At 46.6% G+C, this 18,099-nt stretch overlaps 1 pseudogene; it reads right to left on the bottom strand.

The window, feature by feature from the left end:
* Window positions 1–11,954: 11,954 nt before the first annotated feature.
* Window positions 11,955–15,119, bottom strand: LOC144600742 (RNA-binding protein 8A pseudogene; annotated as a pseudogene).
* Between the last annotated feature and the right edge of the window lie 2,980 nt (window positions 15,120–18,099).

Below are 18,099 nucleotides of genomic sequence, written 5' to 3'. Positions count from 1 at the left end.
TGTACAGTATGATTTACCTTATCATAAACACCGCACAATCTGTTAATACCTTAAGGACATGTATCCGTTGGGTGACATATCCATGTCTATCTCCTCTCCCTTTTCAGTTGTAAAACAGATTTGTGAATGTATCCTAATGTGTATTTGTCCATGCCCTGCAGCTAGCTGAATGTAATGAGTTTCTCAATTTGAAACCATGGAATAGACCGAAGACTAATCACAGTTGAACTTAAACAATTTAAAAGGATGAGGGGGGATCTTATTGAAACATATAAGATAATTAGGGGATTGGACACATTAGAGGCAGGAAACATGTTCCCAATGTTGGGGGAGTCCAGAACAAGGGGCCACAGTTTAAGAATAAGGGGTAGGCCATTTAGAACGGAGATGAGGAAGAACTTTTTCAGTCAGAGAGTGGTGAAGGTGTGGAATTCTCTGCCTCAGAAGGCAGTGGAGGCCAGATCGTTGGATGCTTTCAAGAGAGAGCTGGATAGAGCTCTTAAGGATAGCGGAGTGAGGGGGTATGGGGAGAAGGCAGGAACGGGGTACTGATTGAGAGTGATCAGCCATGATCGCATTGAATGGCGGTGCTGGCTCGAAGGGCTGAATGGCCTACTCCTGCACCTATTGTCTATTGTCTATTGTATCAGTTTCCATTACAATTACCTTTAAAAATATTGTCCAGAATTGGCATCATGCTGATTGACAAATGACAGGAAAGTGCAAGGAAGTGCAAGGAAGAAATGAGAATGCAATAAAAATGAATGTAATCTGCTTTTTATTTGCCCACCAGTGTTTTTCCATTAAAAGATGGGATAAAGTCATCCCAATTTATTAAAGTGATTTATTTCTCACTTTCATTTGACTGCCTGTAGTTTTCATAAAATACAATCTATTCCCTCAAGTTGAGAGGAATTGGAAGGATCAGTTTTTGCTAACCTAATTATGTGAGTAGGGTAATGCATAGTTGTTTCAGTTCTTAATCCCATACCGTTTCCTTACCACCCTGGTGTCATGAGACAAAACCTTGGAGCCAAGTCTTAGCTTTGTGCTAATTTTTGATCCATTTTTGCAACAGTGGGAAATAAATTAGTTGACATGCTTTAAAGATCCCCTGTGAAGTTGACTTTTTAAACTCTTGTACTTAATTAAACTTGTGAAGGAAGGACTGGTTTACACCGAAGATACAAGGTAGACACAAAATGCTGTGCAACACGATTTATTCACAAAATGCTGGAGTAACTCAGCAGGTCAGGCAGCATCTCGGGAGAGAAGGAATGGGTGACGTTGCGGGTCGAGACCCTTCTTCAGACTGCAACACAATGGGTCAGGCAACATCTCTGGAGAAAAGGAATAGGTGACGTTTCGGGTCAAGACCCTTCATCAGACTGAAGAAGGGTCTCGACACGTAACTTCACCAATTCATTATAGTTAATTCCTGGTACAAATGTTCTCAAATTATATCTCTTCAGAGAAAATAATCATAGAATAAGTACCGTAGGAGGCCCTTCAGCCACTCAATCCCTTCCTGACCTGTGAAAGAGCTAATAAATTGTCCAGGCACTACAATGGCCTGGCCCACAAAAGGGCGCCACAGTGGTGCAGCTACAGAGTTACTGCCTTGTAGTGCCATGAACCTGGGTTTGATCCTGACTACGGGTGCTGTCTGTACGAAGTTTGTACGTTCTCCCTGTGAATGCGTGGGTTTTCTCCGGGTGCTCTGGTTTCCTCCCACACTCCAAAGACGTTCGGGGTTGTAGGTTAATTTGCTTCTGTAAATTGTCCCTAGTGTGTAGGTGGGAAGTAGTGTACGGGGATCATTGGTCAGCGCGGACTCGGTGGGCTGAAGGGCCTGTTTCATGCTGTATCTCTAAAACTAAATCTAAAACTATAACTAAAACTGAAACTGAAACCTAAATCACTTCCGTAGTCCAGACTGCCCTATCGCATACTCTGTAGCCAGCTGCACTTTCTCTATATACTTCCTGGCCACTGGGTAGCCAATTCCTGACCAATATCACTCATGTGGAAATTAAAGTGCTTGGCCCTAGCAAAGTCTACCTGGTTCAGCAATGTTTTTTTGAGAACGGGAAAGCTGCCATGCTTGCCCAATATGACCTCAGCGATCTCATGCCGTTAGTACTGTGGTTGATTCTTAACTGGTTTCTGTAAATTGTCCCTGATGCGTAGAATAGAAATAATGCACGAGTGATTGTTGGTCGGTGCGGAATCGGTGGACATAGACATAGACATAGAAACATAGAAAGTAGGTGCAGGAGTAGGCCAATCGGCCCTTCGAGCCTGCACTGCCATTCAATATGATCATGGCTGATCATCCAACTCAGTATCCTGTACCTGCCTTCTCTCCATACCCCCTGATCCCTTTAGCCACAAGGGCAATATCTAACTCCCTCTTAAATATAGCCAATGAACTGGCCTCAACTGGCCTCAACGGGCGGCACGGTAGCGCAGCGGTAGAGTTGCTGCTTTACAGCGAATGCAGCGCCGGAGACTCAGGTTCGATCCTGACTACGGGTGCTGCACTGTAAGGAGTTTGTACGTTCTCCCCGTGACCTGCGTGGGTTTTCTCCGAGATCTTCGGTTTCCTCCCACACTCCAAAGACGTACAGGTATGTAGGTTAATTGGCTGGGTAAATGTAAAAATTGTCCCTAGTGGGTGTAGGATAGTGTTAATGTACGGGGATCGCTGGGCGGCACGGACTTGGTGGGCCGAAAAGGCCTGTTTCCGGCTGTATATATATGATATGATATGATATGATAACTACCTTCTGTGGCAGAGAATTCCACCAAAGAGCCTGTTTCCATGCTGTATCTTTAAACTAAACCAAACGAAACATAATCCTGTTTGTTAACAAGTTGCCTTCCAGTACATGGTATATCATAAAATGGCAGCACAGCAGTGCAGCTGGTAGAGCTGCCGCCTCACAGCGCCAGAGACCCGGGTTTAATCCTGACCTGTGTTTGAATTTGCACCTTCTCCCTGTGACCACGCGAGTTTTCTCCCAGTGCTTCAGTTTCCTCCCACATTCCAAAGACGGGCGGGTTTGCAGGTTAATTGGCCTCAGTAAATTATCAGTAAATGGATAAGAAAGAGGGATAACATAGAACTAATGTGAATGGGTGATCGATGGTTGGCATGGACTCAGTTGGCCAAAGGGTTTTTTCCATGCTGTGTCTTTCAATCAGTCAATCAAAAAAACTTGCAGTTTCCTTCTACAATCGTCTTCAATGATTCTTTTGCAATTATTTTATAATGTCGGAGATATTGATTTCAAACCGGTGAACGATCCAACCAAAGCCTTGAGCATGTACAGCCTCGGGGACAGTGACGCAGCGGTAAAGTTGCTGCCTTACGGCACAGAGACCCGGAGTCGATCCTGACTAAGTTAATGCAGAATTTAGTTTTGAGATTAGTTTCGTTTAGAGATGCAGCGTGGAAACAGGCTCTTCAGTCCACCGTGTCGCCACAGGCCATCGGTCATCTGTACACTAGTTCTATGCTATCCTACCTCCCCACCCACTCCCTACAAGCTAGGGGCAATTTACAAAGGCCAATTAACCCACAAACACTTTTATTTATTTAAAACAATTATTAAAAAGTCTTTAGAATGTGGGAAGAAATTGGAGCACGCGGAGGAAACGGAGGCAGTCACAGGGAAAGCGTACAAACTCCAAACATAGTCAGTATCAAACTCGGGGCGCTGGCACTGTGAGACAACAGTTCTACCAGCTGTGCCTCTGTGCTGCCCTAGAGTGATAATATTATATGGGGAGTGGGAGGTGGAGAGGGTGTTGCACCAATGCTGGAGCAGATTGGGGCCCAATGGGTCCACTTGGCCTAGTAATTCTGTAAATGTGAACTATCTCCCAGTCTGGGGTTTGATAGCTGATAGAGCAGAAATGATGTTGCCTGGATACTGGACATGATTGTAGATCAGGAATGCCAGGACTATTGACATGTTGTTGACTACAGACATGTTTCTATTCTAAAAGCAGATAATCGTTATCGACCAGGAACTTGGATCCGGAACTTGAATCCTTCAGCGGATAACTGCTGGCAAATATTGGCGAATAGTCAGCTCTGAGAGCTCTTACAACTCCATCAAAGAACTGGAAGACTCAATCAGCTGACACCGGAGATATTTGATGAAAGTGATCAAAGATAGTTAAATTAAAATCAGAAATCAATCCCAAGGCATCACAGCCTCTTTTCCCATCTTCAGCCCAAATATGTTTCAATCTTAATTTCAGTTTCCCAATGCATTAGCAAATTAATTTTCTCCAATTGACTTCGATAACCTACCCTGGTATGAAACTAATTAATAGGTTAATTTAAAAAGAAGTGAAACAAATAATTCTTGTGTTTTGGTCTAAATGATTGGAAGGAATTGATTTAATTGAATTGTCAGAAGAATGTTAAAATACTCAATTACCATTCAAGAACACAAGTAGATTTATAGCGTAGTAAAAAAAATGTGTAGCAAGGAACTGCAGATGCAGGTACTGTATATACCAACAATAGACACAAACTACCGGAGTAACTCAATGGGTCTGGCCGCAGAGTTACTCCAGTACTTTGTGTCTATCTTCGGTATAGACAATAGACAATAGGTGCAGGAGGAGGCCATTCGGCCCTTCGAGCCAGCACCGCCATTCAATGTGATCATGGCTGATCATTCTCAATCAGTACCCCGTTCCTGCCTTCTCCCCATACCCCCTGACTCCACTATCCTTAAGAGCTTTATCTAGCTCTATGCATTCAGAGAATTGGCCTCCACTGCCTTCTGAGGCAGAGAATTCCACAGATTCACAACTGTCTGACTGAAAAAGTTTTTCCTCATCTCAGTTCTAAATGGCCTCCCCTTATTCTTAAACTGTGGACCCTGGTTCTGGACTCCCCCAACATTGGGAACATGTTTTCTGCCTCTAACGTGTCCAACCCCTTAATAATCTTATATGTTTCGATAAGATCCCCTCTCATCCTTCTAAATTCCAGTGTATACAAGCCTAGTCGCTCTAGTCTTTCAACATATGACAGTCCCACCATTCCGGGAATTAACCTAGTAAACCTACGCTGCACGCCCTCAATGGCAAGAATATCGTTCCTCAAATTTGGAGACCAAAACTGCACACAGTACTCCAGGTGCGGTCTCACTAGGGCCCTGTACAACTGCAGAAGGGCCTCTTTGCTCCTATACTCAACTCCTCTTGTTATGAAGGCCAACATTCCATTGGCTTTCTTCACTGCCTGCTATACCTGCATGCTTCCTTTCAGTGACTGATGCACTAGGACACCCAGATCCCGTTGTACGTCCCCTTTTCCTAACTTGACACCATTCAGATAATACTCTGCCTTCCTATTCTTACCACCAAAGTGGATAACCTCACACTTATTCACATTAAACTGCATCTGCCATGCATCCGCCCACTCACACAACCTGTCCAAGTCACCCTGCAATCTCCTAGCATCTTCCTCACAGTTCACACTACCACCCAGCTTTGCATCATCTGCAAATTTGCTAATGGTTCTTTTAATCCCTTCATCCAAGTCATTAATATATACCAGCATCTGCAGTTCCTTTCTACACATTTTTTCTACTCCACTGCAAAATCTCCCAAAGCTGTGCCTCCTTTGAAGAATGTCTCCTCTCTCTGATGGGAGTCTGTGAGACCCTCTCTCACTGCTCCCCCTCTGTGATTCTGGCCTTTTCTTACCTCCAGATCCCTCCCCTCTATTTCAGTCTGATGACGGGTACCCACCCGAAACGTCACCCATCCTTTTTCCCCAGAGATGCTGGCTGACCCACCAAGTTACTCCAGCTTTTTGTGTCTGAAGATAGACACAGAGAGAGAGATAAAACACCTAGTTGATTGGCAAAAACTGGCATAACTTGAAGAGATGTAAAATGGAGACATAAGGAACTGGAGATGCTGGTTAATTTAAAAACAGACGCAAAGTGCTGGAATAACGCAATCAACTATAATGAGCGGCACGGTAGCGCAGCGGTAGAGTTGCTGCTTTACAGCGAATGCAGCGCCGGAGACTCAGGTTCGATCCTGACTACGGGTGCTGCACTGTAAGGAGTTTGTACGTTCTCCCCGTGACCTGCGTGGGTTTTCTCCGAGATCTTCGGTTTCCTCCCACACTCCAAAGACGTACAGGTATGTAGGTTAATTGACTGGGTAAATGTAAAAATTGTCCCTAGTGGGTGTAGGATAGTGTTAATGTACGGGGATCACTGGGCGGCACGGACTTGGAGGGCCGAAAAGGCCTGTTTCCGGCTGTATATATATGATATGATATGATATGATATGATAGTGCAGAGAGTTGTCAAACCTGCACGTCTTTGGAATCTGGGAGAAAACCGGAGCACCCGGAGGAAATCCATGCAGTCACAGGATGAACTTACAACCTGCATAGGGATCAGGATCATACCCAGGTCTTTTCCCATCTTCAGCCAGTCTACTGTTTCCAGTTGACAACCCATCTTCATCTTCCCACACCCTTCTCTTGGCGATATCCAGGATGGTCTTACAAGTTGGGAGTTTTGACAACACCTGTGATCTTCAGCAGTGCTGGATTATGCTGTTACCCATGAGGATTGTTGAATCATTGAGTCATTGAAAAATATTGCATGAAAACACACCCTTCAGCCCACCGAGTCCATGCCGACCATCGACCGGATGCTAATACTAAGCTTGCAATGAAAGACCTGCATACTGCCATAAGTAAACAACAGACTCACAATCCTGAGGCAGCCTTCATTGTTGCGGGTGACTTTAATCACTCCAACTTGAAGACTGTACTCCCCAAATTCCATCAACATGTCTCCTGCGCCACTAGAGTAGATAAGATACACATGGCCGAGGCCTACAAAGCTGTCCCCCTCCCCCACCTTGGTCTGTCTGATCACCTCTCATTGTTCCTGCTCCCTAAGTACTCCCCACTCATCAGACGTGTGAAATCCACAGTGAGGACAGTTAAAGTTTGGTCAGACGAAGCGGACTTCTCACTTCAGCAGCGTTTTGGAAAAGCTGACTGGAGTGTGTTTGCAGCTCAGGCCACCCTTGACTCCCACACGGACATTGACTCTTATACCTCCTCCGTTCTGGATTTTATCAATTCCACCATTAACAGTGTCACCACCCTCAAACGGATTACCATATTCCCAAATCAGAAGCCATGGATGAATAGTGAGGTCAGACTACTGCTGAAAGCACGTGACACCGCTTTCAGGTCATGTGAGGCTCGGGCCTACAGTACTTCCAGGGCTAACCTGAAGAGGGGCATCAAGAAGGCCAAGCACAGCTACAAGCTAAAGATCGAGGAGCACTTCAAGAACAACTCCGACTCCCGGCGCGTGTGGCAAGGCATCCAGGCCATCACGGATTACAAACTCACCAACTCGATCCCCACATCCAGCAACGCCTCCTTCCTTGAGGAGCTTAATCACTTTTATCGCCGCGTTGACAGGGACAATCAAGAGGTGGCCATCAAGGCTGTGCTCCCTGCTGACCATCAGCACCTCACACTCACCCCCACCGACGTGTGTACGGCATTGAGCAGGATTAATGCACGGAAGGCTGCTGGCCCTGATGGTATCCCTGGGCGCGTCCTCAGGGTCTGTGCTGCGCAGCTGACAGATGTTTGGACTGACATCTTCAACTTGTCACTTGCCCAAGCAGCTGTCCCTACGAGTCTTAAAACCACCTCCATCGTGCCGGTGCCAAAACGCTCCACTGCAGCGAGCCTCAACGACTTCCGCCCAGTTGCACTTACTCCCATCATTACTAAGTGCTTCGAGAGGCTGGTCTTGACACACCTCAAAGGCTGCCTACCTCCCACACTGGACCCCTATCAGTTCGCCTACCGCCAGAACAGGAGTACGGAGGATGCCATCTCCACGGCACTTCACTCCGCCCTCTCCCACCTTGACAACAGAGACACCTACGTGAGAATGCTGTTTATCGATTTCAGCTCAGCATTCAACACCATCATCCCTTCCAAACTGATTGCCAAACTCAACGACCTGAGCATCAACCCCTCCCTCTGCAATTGGATATTGGACTTTCTAACCAACAGACCCCAGTCTGTTAGATTAGACAACGACACCTCCTCAACCATCACCCTGAACACCAGCGTTCCACAGGGCTGTGTGCTGAGCCCTCTCCTCTACTCTCTTTTCACCTACACACTAGGGACAATTTACGGAGGCCAATTAACCTCCAAACCAGCACACCTGTGGCATGTGGGAGGAAACCGGAGCACCAGGAAGAAACCCGCACGGTCACAGGGAGAACGTGCAAACTCCACATAGAGAGCATATCAAACTCGGGTCTCTGGCGCTGTGAGGCTGCAACTCTACCCACTGAGCCACTGTGCCGCCCTGTGTTGAATTTTCAATTTATAAGTCACTTTCATTGCAAGTCCTGGAGTCATTGCCAGTATACCTTGAGTGGAATGTCAAACACTGACCAAAATGAAAGCTGTGGTGTAGGGAATGATACACAATGGAAGAAGGCAGTCAAGGCTCACTATGAGCAGAAATTTAGTCACCCACAGCAAAACAATAAAAGCAATAAAATAAGCAAATGACACAACCACAACCAACACAGAAAAAATAAACATCCATCACAGTGAGTCTCCTCCAGTCCCCTCCTCACAGTGATGGAAGGCCAGAATGTCTTTTCCCTTCTCCTGCCGTCTTCTCCCGCGGTCAGGCTGTTGTCGTTGCCACGTTCCAGGCCGCGCCGGACGGTGAAAGGTCCGCAGCGGGCCGACCCAAGCCCCGCGATCCGGGGCGGGCGAACACGCTGCCGCTGCACGTCGGGGCGGTCATGGCTCCCGACATTGAAGCCCCCGCCGAGCAGAGAAAAATCCCACGGCCTATTTCAGGCTGCGCCGGACGGTGAAATGTCCGTGACGGGCCGACCCAAGCCCCGCAATCCGGGGCGGGCAAACCCGCTGCTGGAGCTCCTGATGACGGTATCCACGCGGCCCAAGCCTACGGCGAGTCGCAGCCGCTCCTGGCTCCAATCTCCAATGTCTTTGACCTTATAAAGCAGGAGAGGTCTGTGTAGAAGCCGATGAGGGTAGTTGACCCCAGCGTACTAACCTGTGGAGATCCCGTAGTGATGTATTGAGGGCTGTGGTGATCTACCTCCAACGTATAATTATCTTCCTTCGCATTTAAAAAAGACATTCGGGTAGAATCATGGATGGGAATGGTTTCGAGGAATATTGGCCAAATGCAAACAAATAGGTCGGCACGGATGAGTTGAGCTGCTGGGTTGATGTTATATAACACGATGATTCTGAGGTATGGCCCCCAACCCCTGGAGCGATTTAATCCGGAAAACTATTGACCTCATGTCAGCAGGACTCATTGATGAAATTCTCCAATTTCAGGAAATATTGAATTCTCCAATTTCAGGTAACTCATCCGCATATAAGTCTGAAGTAGAGTCCTTTAACTTTACCTATCCATATACCCCAAAACTTTACCTATCCCTATACCACAGAGCTGCTGCCTGATCCATTGAGTTACTCCAGCACTTTGTGTATTTTTTCATAAAACCAGCATTTGCAGTTCTTTGTTTATACATACAACCACCCCCCACCCCACCCCGCAACACACTTTTTATTTCCTCTCCCCCTGTGCTCCACCTGAATTTGCACTCATTTTTCCCTTCTTCATCCCCCTCATCCCTTTCCACCTCTATTCCTTTCTCTGGCTTCACACCTCTATCCTTAATCACACTTTGTGGCTTTTCATCTCTGGCCTAGGTCCCTATCAACATGCCCCCTCTTCTGTATCCACCTATCATTTGCCTGGCTCCGTCCTACCCAAAGATACTAGAGGAGCAAGATGGACCACTCCGTTGAAATCGCCTATACTGAAGTGTCGTATGCAAAGGAGCCATTTTAGTAAGCAAAACCCGCCGTTCGTTATGCCTCTTGCAGTGTAATCAGTGTTTTGGGGAACAGTATGTGTGATGGTACCATTAAAATGCAGAAAATATCTCATCTATCAATTCACAGAATTTTGTTATTTTTCTTTTTAAACGTTTCTGCAAGTTTCTGCCTACTAAAATGGCGTCATGACATACTACGGTTTTTAGGGTCGAGTGGTCTATCTTGTTCCTCTAGTATCTTTGGTCCTACCCCCACGTCTCCTCCAACTTTCTCCCCTCCACTCCACTACAATCAGTCCAAAGAAGGGTCCCAACCCGAAACGTCGCCTATCCATGTTCTCAAGAGATGCTGCCTGACCTGCTGAGTTACTCCAGCACTTTGTGTCTTTTCTCGATGTCACCGCTGGCCTTAATCCAGTAGAGCCGTTATCACATTCTCAACTCTACAAATGACTGAACTTGGGGTGCAGGCAATTTAGGGGTGGCAAATGAATCAGCAAACCATGTTTCAAACAAAAGCAATTTCAACTGATTAAAGGTCACCAGAACAATGGGCAACTGCCAAGATCAATGGTTGTCCAAATCTGCAGTCAAAGCAGATACTTTGCTTGTATTGGAAATTGTGCCAGGTATGTCCATGTAGATCAAGATCACCACATGAGACAAATCTGAAGACACATGTAATGCACGGTGAATCTATTTCCAATGCCAAGACAAAGTCAATTACTTTTTAAGATCCGCAGAATAGCAGTGAGTCAAGTCACGAGGTTGTAATTAACCCATTTTCAACAATTGGATGATAATTCAGCACAGTGATTATAAGGTGGAATTCTGCATTAGGATGGAGAGTGACACGGTTAATTCAGAGGCAAGGGTCCTAAAGAAAGGGGACTTTGATGGAATGAGACGGGAATTGGCTAGGATAGACGGGCAAATGATACTTAAAGGGTTGACGGTGGAGATGCAGTGGCAAAGATTTAAAGATCGCATGGATGAACTACAACAATTGTTCATCCCTGTCTGGCGTGAAAATAAAACAGGGAAGGCGGCTCAACCGTGGCTAACGAGAGAAATTAGGGAGAGTGTTAAATCCAAGGAAGAGGCATACACATTGGCAAAAGGGAGCACCAAACTGGGAGAAATTTAGAATTCAGCAGAGGAGGACAAAGGGGTTAATTAAGAGGAGGATAAAAGAGCATGAAAGAAAGCTTGCGGGGAATATAAAAACTGACTGTAAAAGCTTCTTTAGATATGCGAAGAGGGAAATTAGTGAAGACAAATGTAGGTCCCTTGCAGTCAGAGACAGGCGGATTTATAATGGGAAACAAAGAAATGGCAGACCAGTTAAACGAGTACTTTGGTACTGTCTTCACTAGACACAAACAATCTCCCATAAATACTAGGGGACTGAGGATCTAGAGGGAGGGAGGAACTGAAGGGAATCCACATTAGTCAGGAAATGATGTTAGGTAAACTGTTGGGTCTGAAGGCACGTAAATGCCCAGGGCCTGATGGTCTGCATCCGAGAGTACTCAAGGAGGTGACCCTAGAAATCGTGGATGCATTGGTGATCATTTTCCAATGTTCTATAGACTCTGGATCAGTTCCTGTGGACTGGAGGGTAGCTAATGTAACCCCTCTTTAAGAAAGGAGGGAGAGAGAAAACGGGGAATTATAGACCAGTTAGCCTTACATCGGTAGTGGGGAAAATGCTTGAGTCAGTGCCGGATTAACCTAGTAGCAAAACTAGCATATGCTATGGGCCCCGCACTAAATGCTTCTTCAGACTGAAGATTTAAAAAAAATTAAAATACGTTATTTCTGAGTGTTGTTTTGCACAAGCCAACCTTACCCTTCTGTCCCCACCCTCTCCCCAGCCCCACGACAGTCCCGACTGAGATTAAATGGCCCTTGTAACGCTCGGCTCAGTTTGGGGTTTGCCGATCTGCGGGCAGGTCTCGGTCCCCGGTCTGTGCGGGCCGCTCCGTCCCACCGGTTGCTCCACACTCCGTCCCGGCTCAGTGACGCGTGCGGTCCAGGCTCCGGCTTCTCCTGTGGCCACGCCGCCTCTTGCTCCAAGGAGGGCCCCTGATGAAGCCCCAGTCCACTCTGATGGGCTGCCCGGCCAGCCCCGACCCGTTCAAACCCTCCATGGCTGCCTGCTCCTCCTTGTAAGTCTCGTACTCCACCAGAGCGTAGCCCTTGAGGTAGCCGGTGCTCCGGTCCAGGTTGAGGTGCAGGTTCTTGATCTCACCCTACTCGGCAAACTTGTCGTGGATGTCCTTCCTCCTCGGTGGCTTCCTCGCGGACCCCGGTCACAAACAGGATCCACCCGTCCACCGAGCGTTGAGGGCCTGGCTCGTCGCCGTCTTGCTCCACGGAGTCATAGTCTTCTCGCAGCCTGGATCGAGAGGCTTCCTCAGAGCCAAATCCTCGCCCCTTCCTCTTCTTCACCTTCAGTTTGTGAATGTTTTCGTCGCCCTCGTCGTCCATGGCGAAGTCCTTGCCGCCCGCCTCTTGGAGGTCCAGCAGAAGATGGGTGACGTTTCGGGTCGAGACCCTGCGGAAGGATCCTTCTCTCCGGAGATGCTGCCTGACCCGCTGAGTTACTCCAGCATTTTGTGTCTATCTCCGGAGGGCTGCCAACTTTCTCACTCCCAAATACGGGACAAGGTGACGTCACTGCCCCGTGCCCCATGTGATCTCACCCACCTAGTGGCCACGTGCTCTCGCTCCACCAATGGCGGCCGCCCGGGACTGGAGGCGGGTTGCTACGCAACCTCCGTCAGGTGGCACCTGAGCCTACACTGTTCCGAGCTCCGGAATGTAGGCACAGATTTTAACAAGCATTTGCAGTTTTTTCCTACCTACGCTGTCTGGGCCCACAGCGTCTAGGCCTACAGCGCCCCCCCGGGCCTACAGCGTCGGGGCATACAGCATCCAGGCCTACAGCGCCCCCTGGGCCTAATACAGGACAAGGACGGTCCCGTACACTACAAGCCAATTGAGCCCAAAATACAGGATGTCCCGGCTAATACGGCACAGTTGGCAACCCTAACCTCCGGACAGTGTAGGTCCCGGGGCCGCCGCCTAATGGAGGTTGCCTTAACAAACCCGCCTCCCGGCCCGGGCGGCCACCATTGGCGGAGCGGGAGCATGTGACCGCTGGCTGGGTGAGGTCACGTGGGGCGGTGACGTCACCTTGCCCCGTATTTGGGAGTGAGGAAGTTGGCAACCCTAGCTACAGGCCCCGCACCAGCTTAATCCGGACCTGGCTTGAGATGATTATTGAAGGTAATTGAAGCGCATTTGGAAAGCAGTGCATGCATGACTAATCTTCTGGATTTTTTTGAGGATGTAACAAGGAGAATGGATAAGGGAGAGCCAGTGGATGTGGTGTATCTGGACTTTCAAAAAGCCTTTCACAAGGTCTCACACAAGAGATTTGTGTGCAAACTTAGAGCACATGGTATTGGGGGTAGGGTATTGACATGGATAGAGAACTGGTTGTCAGACAGGAAGCAAAGAGTAGGAATTAACGGGTCCTTTTCAGAATGGCAGGCAGTGACTAGTGGGGTGCCGCAAGGCTCAGTGCTGGGACCACAGTTATTTACAATATATGTTAACAATTTTGACGAGGGAATTAAATGTAACATCTCCAAATTTGCTGATGACACAAAGCTTGGTGGCAGTGAGAGCTGCAAGGAGGATGATATGAGGCTGCAGGATGACTTAGATAGGTTGGGTGAGTGGGCAGATGCATGGCAGATGCAGTGTAATGTGGGTATATTTGAGGTTATCCATTTTGGTGACAAGATCAAGAAAGCAGATTATTATCTGAATGGTGTCAGATTAGGAAAAGGGGAGGTGCAATGAGACCTGGGTGTCCTTGTTTATCAGTCACTGAAAGTAAGCATGGCAGGTACAGCAGGCAGTAAAGAAAGCTAATGGCATGTTGGCCTTAATTGCGAGAGGATTTGAGTTTAGGAACAAGGAGGTCCAACTCTACTCCAATAACTCCAATAACCTAATTCTACTCCAATAACTTATGGACTTGTGAACTTGGTCACTTCGGCATTGCCTGTTGCAAATCTCTTTCTATAGAGGAATATGGGTTATATGCAGGCAGTTAGGAATTGGCTTTGTGTATGACACAGACATTGTGGACTGAAGATAGACACAAAAAGCTGGTGGAACTCAGCAGGTCAACTCAAGCAGCATCTCTGGAGAAAGGGAACGGGTGACGTTTCAGGTCAAGACCCTTCTTAGGACCTTAGGGCCTGTTCCTATGCTCTGTTTAGTTTAGAGATACATCTTGGAGATGGGCGCTTCAGCCCACCGAGTTCATGCTGACCAACAGTCATCCGTACACTTACTATGTTAACAACAATTTCTATGTTATCCTAGTTTCGCATCCTATACACTAGAGGCAATTTTACAGATGCCAATTAACCTACAAACCTGCACGTCTTTGGAATGTGGGAGGAAACCGGAGCACCTGAAGCAAATCCACATGCTCACAGGGAAAACATGCAAACTCCATACAGACAGTACCCATAGTCAGGTTCAAACCCTGATCTTTGGTGCTGTAAGGCAGCAACTCCACCAATGCGCCGCTGTGCAGTCCAAATCTACTACTGCACCACTGTGCTTATACTCTTCTATGCTCTATTTTCTATGACCTCTGAAGAACAACTTGTTCACTCTCTGCCGATATTGAAATAAAGAACACATCTGCGTTGTGGGTTAGGAAGAGTTGGGTTCTTTAAGGGACACACGACTCCACTTTTAGATTTTTGAAGCAGAATTAAGGTAAGGAAGGCAGTGCAAGCGCCTAATTAGTGGAAGCATCCGAGAGTAAAAGTGCTCGAAGGCATCAATACTTCTTTGGCAGAAGAAGAGAGAAAATGGGATGTCAAGCACGGAATGCCTCATTATCAGGCAGCAGGGTGAAGGTGGATGGTGGTGCAACATGGAGATGGGTGACTCATCCTCATTCCCCCTGGAGAAGATGGAGATATTCCTCCTGGCCTTAAACTCTCTCCTCTCCCCATACCTCTGGACCCCCTTAAAGTTGAAGTGCTTATCCGTCTCCACAATGAATATATTCTTTGCCTCCACAGCTCCTTGTGTGGAGACTTCTGAACGTTCAAGGTTCTCTGAGAGAAGAAGTCCTTCTTCATCGCATCTGAAATTCTGCCTTTCAATCGTGGCCGATCTATCTTTCCCTCTCAACCCCTGCCTTCACCCCGTAACCCTTGACTCCCTTACCAGTCATGTACCTGTCAATCTCTGCCTTAAACATACCCAATGACTTGGCCTCCACAACCATTTGGGGCCGCGAAGTCCACAGATGCACCACGCTCTGACTAAAGAAATTCCTCCTCATCCTCTTTCTAAAGGTACATACTTTTATTCTGAGGCTATGCCCTTTAATTCTAGACATCCACTAGTGGGACCATCCATTCTATCCAGGCCTTTTACTATTCGGTACGTTTCATTGAGGTGCCCCCCCACTCATCCTTTAAAACTCCAGCGAATACAGGCCCAGTGCCGTCAAACGCTCATTAATGTTATCCCAATCATTCCTGGACCTCATCTGGCTTCCCATTCCCTTTAATCATAGCATTCTGTAGTCCCCATTTAAATAATAATTGTCTTCGGATTCTTTCTTCAAAGTGGATACTATCACATTTTCCCACACTTCGCTCCATCTGCCAACTACTTGGCAACTCGCTCAATCTATCTGTTCCCCATTTGTGGCTTTTTTATTCTCCCTCCCATAACCTGCCAACCCGTATATCATTCTCCCATCAAAACTTTGGCTATTGTAAGCTTGACCCTATCATCCCAATTCAGGAATATAGATTATAGATAGCTGAGGCCCCAGAACTCATCCCTGTGGTACTCCAATAGTTTTTGATTGCCAATCTGAATATGGTCCACATCTCCTGACTCTTTGTTGCCATTTGCATGTTACCTTCAACCCAATGTGCTAGCTTTAGGTTTAGGTTTATTATTGTCACGTGTACAGAGGTACAGTGAAAAGCTTTGTTTTGCATGCTTTCTAAACAGATCAGATATACCCTGCATAAATACAATCGAGTCAAACTCAAGTACAACAGACAGACCAGACGTGAAGATGTAGAGTGTACAATATATAATTTGCAGCTCAGCGCATCAGTCCCAAAAGCTTTGTGGAATAATCTTGTGCACTCACCAGTAATGCAGCAATTTATCAAAAGCTTCAGAAAATCCAAATATGTAGGAAGGAACTGCAGATGCTGGTTTAAACCGAAGATAGACACAAAAAGCTGGAGTAACTCAGCAGGATAGGCAGCATCTCTGGAGACAAGGAATGGGTCGAGACCCTTCTTCAGACTGAAAGACATGAGAAAGGGAAGCGAGAGATATAGACGATGATGCAGAGAGATATAGAACAATGAATGAAAGATATCCCAAACATGTACGTTGAATAATCCAGGCATACACTAGCCCTATCCCTGAACTCTATCTCCGTTACATTGACAACTGCATCGGTGCTACCTCATGCACCCATGCAGAACTCATGGACTTCATCAACTTCACCACCAATTTCCATCCTGCACTCAAATTCACTTGGACCATCTCCGACACCTCCCTCCCCTTTCTTGACCTCTCCGTCTCTTTTCTGCCCGTTCCTTTAAACTATACACACTTCCTTACGCATGCTGGTAAGGAGGGTATGGTCAGGATGGTAAAGGAGACATGGTGGCATCCGAAAATTCGCCAGGAGGCATTAAAACAAGCCTCAGATTTTGAAATTTGCAATTGAAATAGTCCCGGAAAGACAGTAAATTGTCCAAAGGAATTGGACACGTTAGAGGCAGGAACGGGGTACTGATTTTGAAAGATCAGCCATGATATCATTGTATCGCTTCCAGTTTCATTATTTGATCTATGCTTTAAGTTAGAATTGTGATTATAGAATAATCAAAGGGGGGAACGTAAGAGTTAATTCCGTAGCAACCATTTTGTGCTAACTGGAAACCATTTTGTGCTAACATTTTGAGCTGAATATGCTCTTTAAGCTGAAGATGTTCCCGTGGGAAGTCGGCCTTCACGGTACCAGACACCTGCAGATAAGAAGTTGCTTCTCAGGGTTTAGTAGTTGTTTTTCATGGTTTATTGAGGACTGGATGTTCCAATGTTCTGAGCCAAATCCAATGGTGCCTCCTTATCACACTGCCTCCTTATCACACAATGGTGGCCTCTTTGGTATGCAACTCCCCTCTACTCCCCTGTACTCCTGTTTGACTCCCTAACACAATTAAAGCAACTCTATTATGGGAACTCTACTATGTATCTGTTGAGACTTTATGCTATGTAACCATGGAAAATTACTGCATGTGCTTTGTGCTACTTTCAACTGTATAAATACTGACTGTAATCTGTGTATTCTTTGGAGGACAGAAGCAGGTGAACAACAGTACATTCAGGTCTCTATGTCTTCTCCCACCTTGGTGTTAAAGTAAAAAGTTTTAACTGAGTCTTGTGTTCTTTGAATTATTTCATAGATAAGTCTAGGCGACTATCACAAGGGAGCTGGAGCACCCGGAGTAAACCAACACGGTCACAGGAAGAACATGCACTTTAAGTCTTTTTTTACAGTCGTGATATATTTGTGTTTTACCACTCCAGATTGAATGTACATAGAATCAATCCTGATTCTATTTGAACAAATGAGTGCAGAAGTTAAGATTGATTCCGCTTAAGCTGCTACCTTGAATTCCCTGAAATGGCAGAACTAAGACGTACAGGTATGTAGGTTAATTTGACTGGGTAAATGTAAAAATTGTACCTAGTGTGTGTAGGATAGTGTTAATGTGCGGGGATCGCTGGGCGGCGCGGACTTGGTGGGCCGAAAAGGCCTGTTTCCGCGCTGTATCTGAAATATGAAATAATAATAAAAATAATAAGGCTACAAATAGTCAACGCTGTGACTGACACAGAAGTCAGAAAATCTGCCGGTAAGCAAGAGGCTGAGGGCTTCACATGGAATCAAATCTGCAGGGTATGTGTGGGTTCGCTGTTCGATCCACATCTCCAAGGAAGGCAATGGCTGGAGGCACGCAGCAGCCTGGGGCTCGCCTCCACTGCTCATTAGACTGAGAGCGTGGACTG

The sequence above is a fragment of the Rhinoraja longicauda genome, chromosome 15 (genome assembly GCF_053455715.1).
Source record: "Rhinoraja longicauda isolate Sanriku21f chromosome 15, sRhiLon1.1, whole genome shotgun sequence".
Taxonomy (NCBI): Eukaryota; Metazoa; Chordata; class Chondrichthyes; order Rajiformes; family Arhynchobatidae; genus Rhinoraja; species Rhinoraja longicauda.
This window is presented reverse-complemented; position numbering and strand designations above follow the sequence as displayed.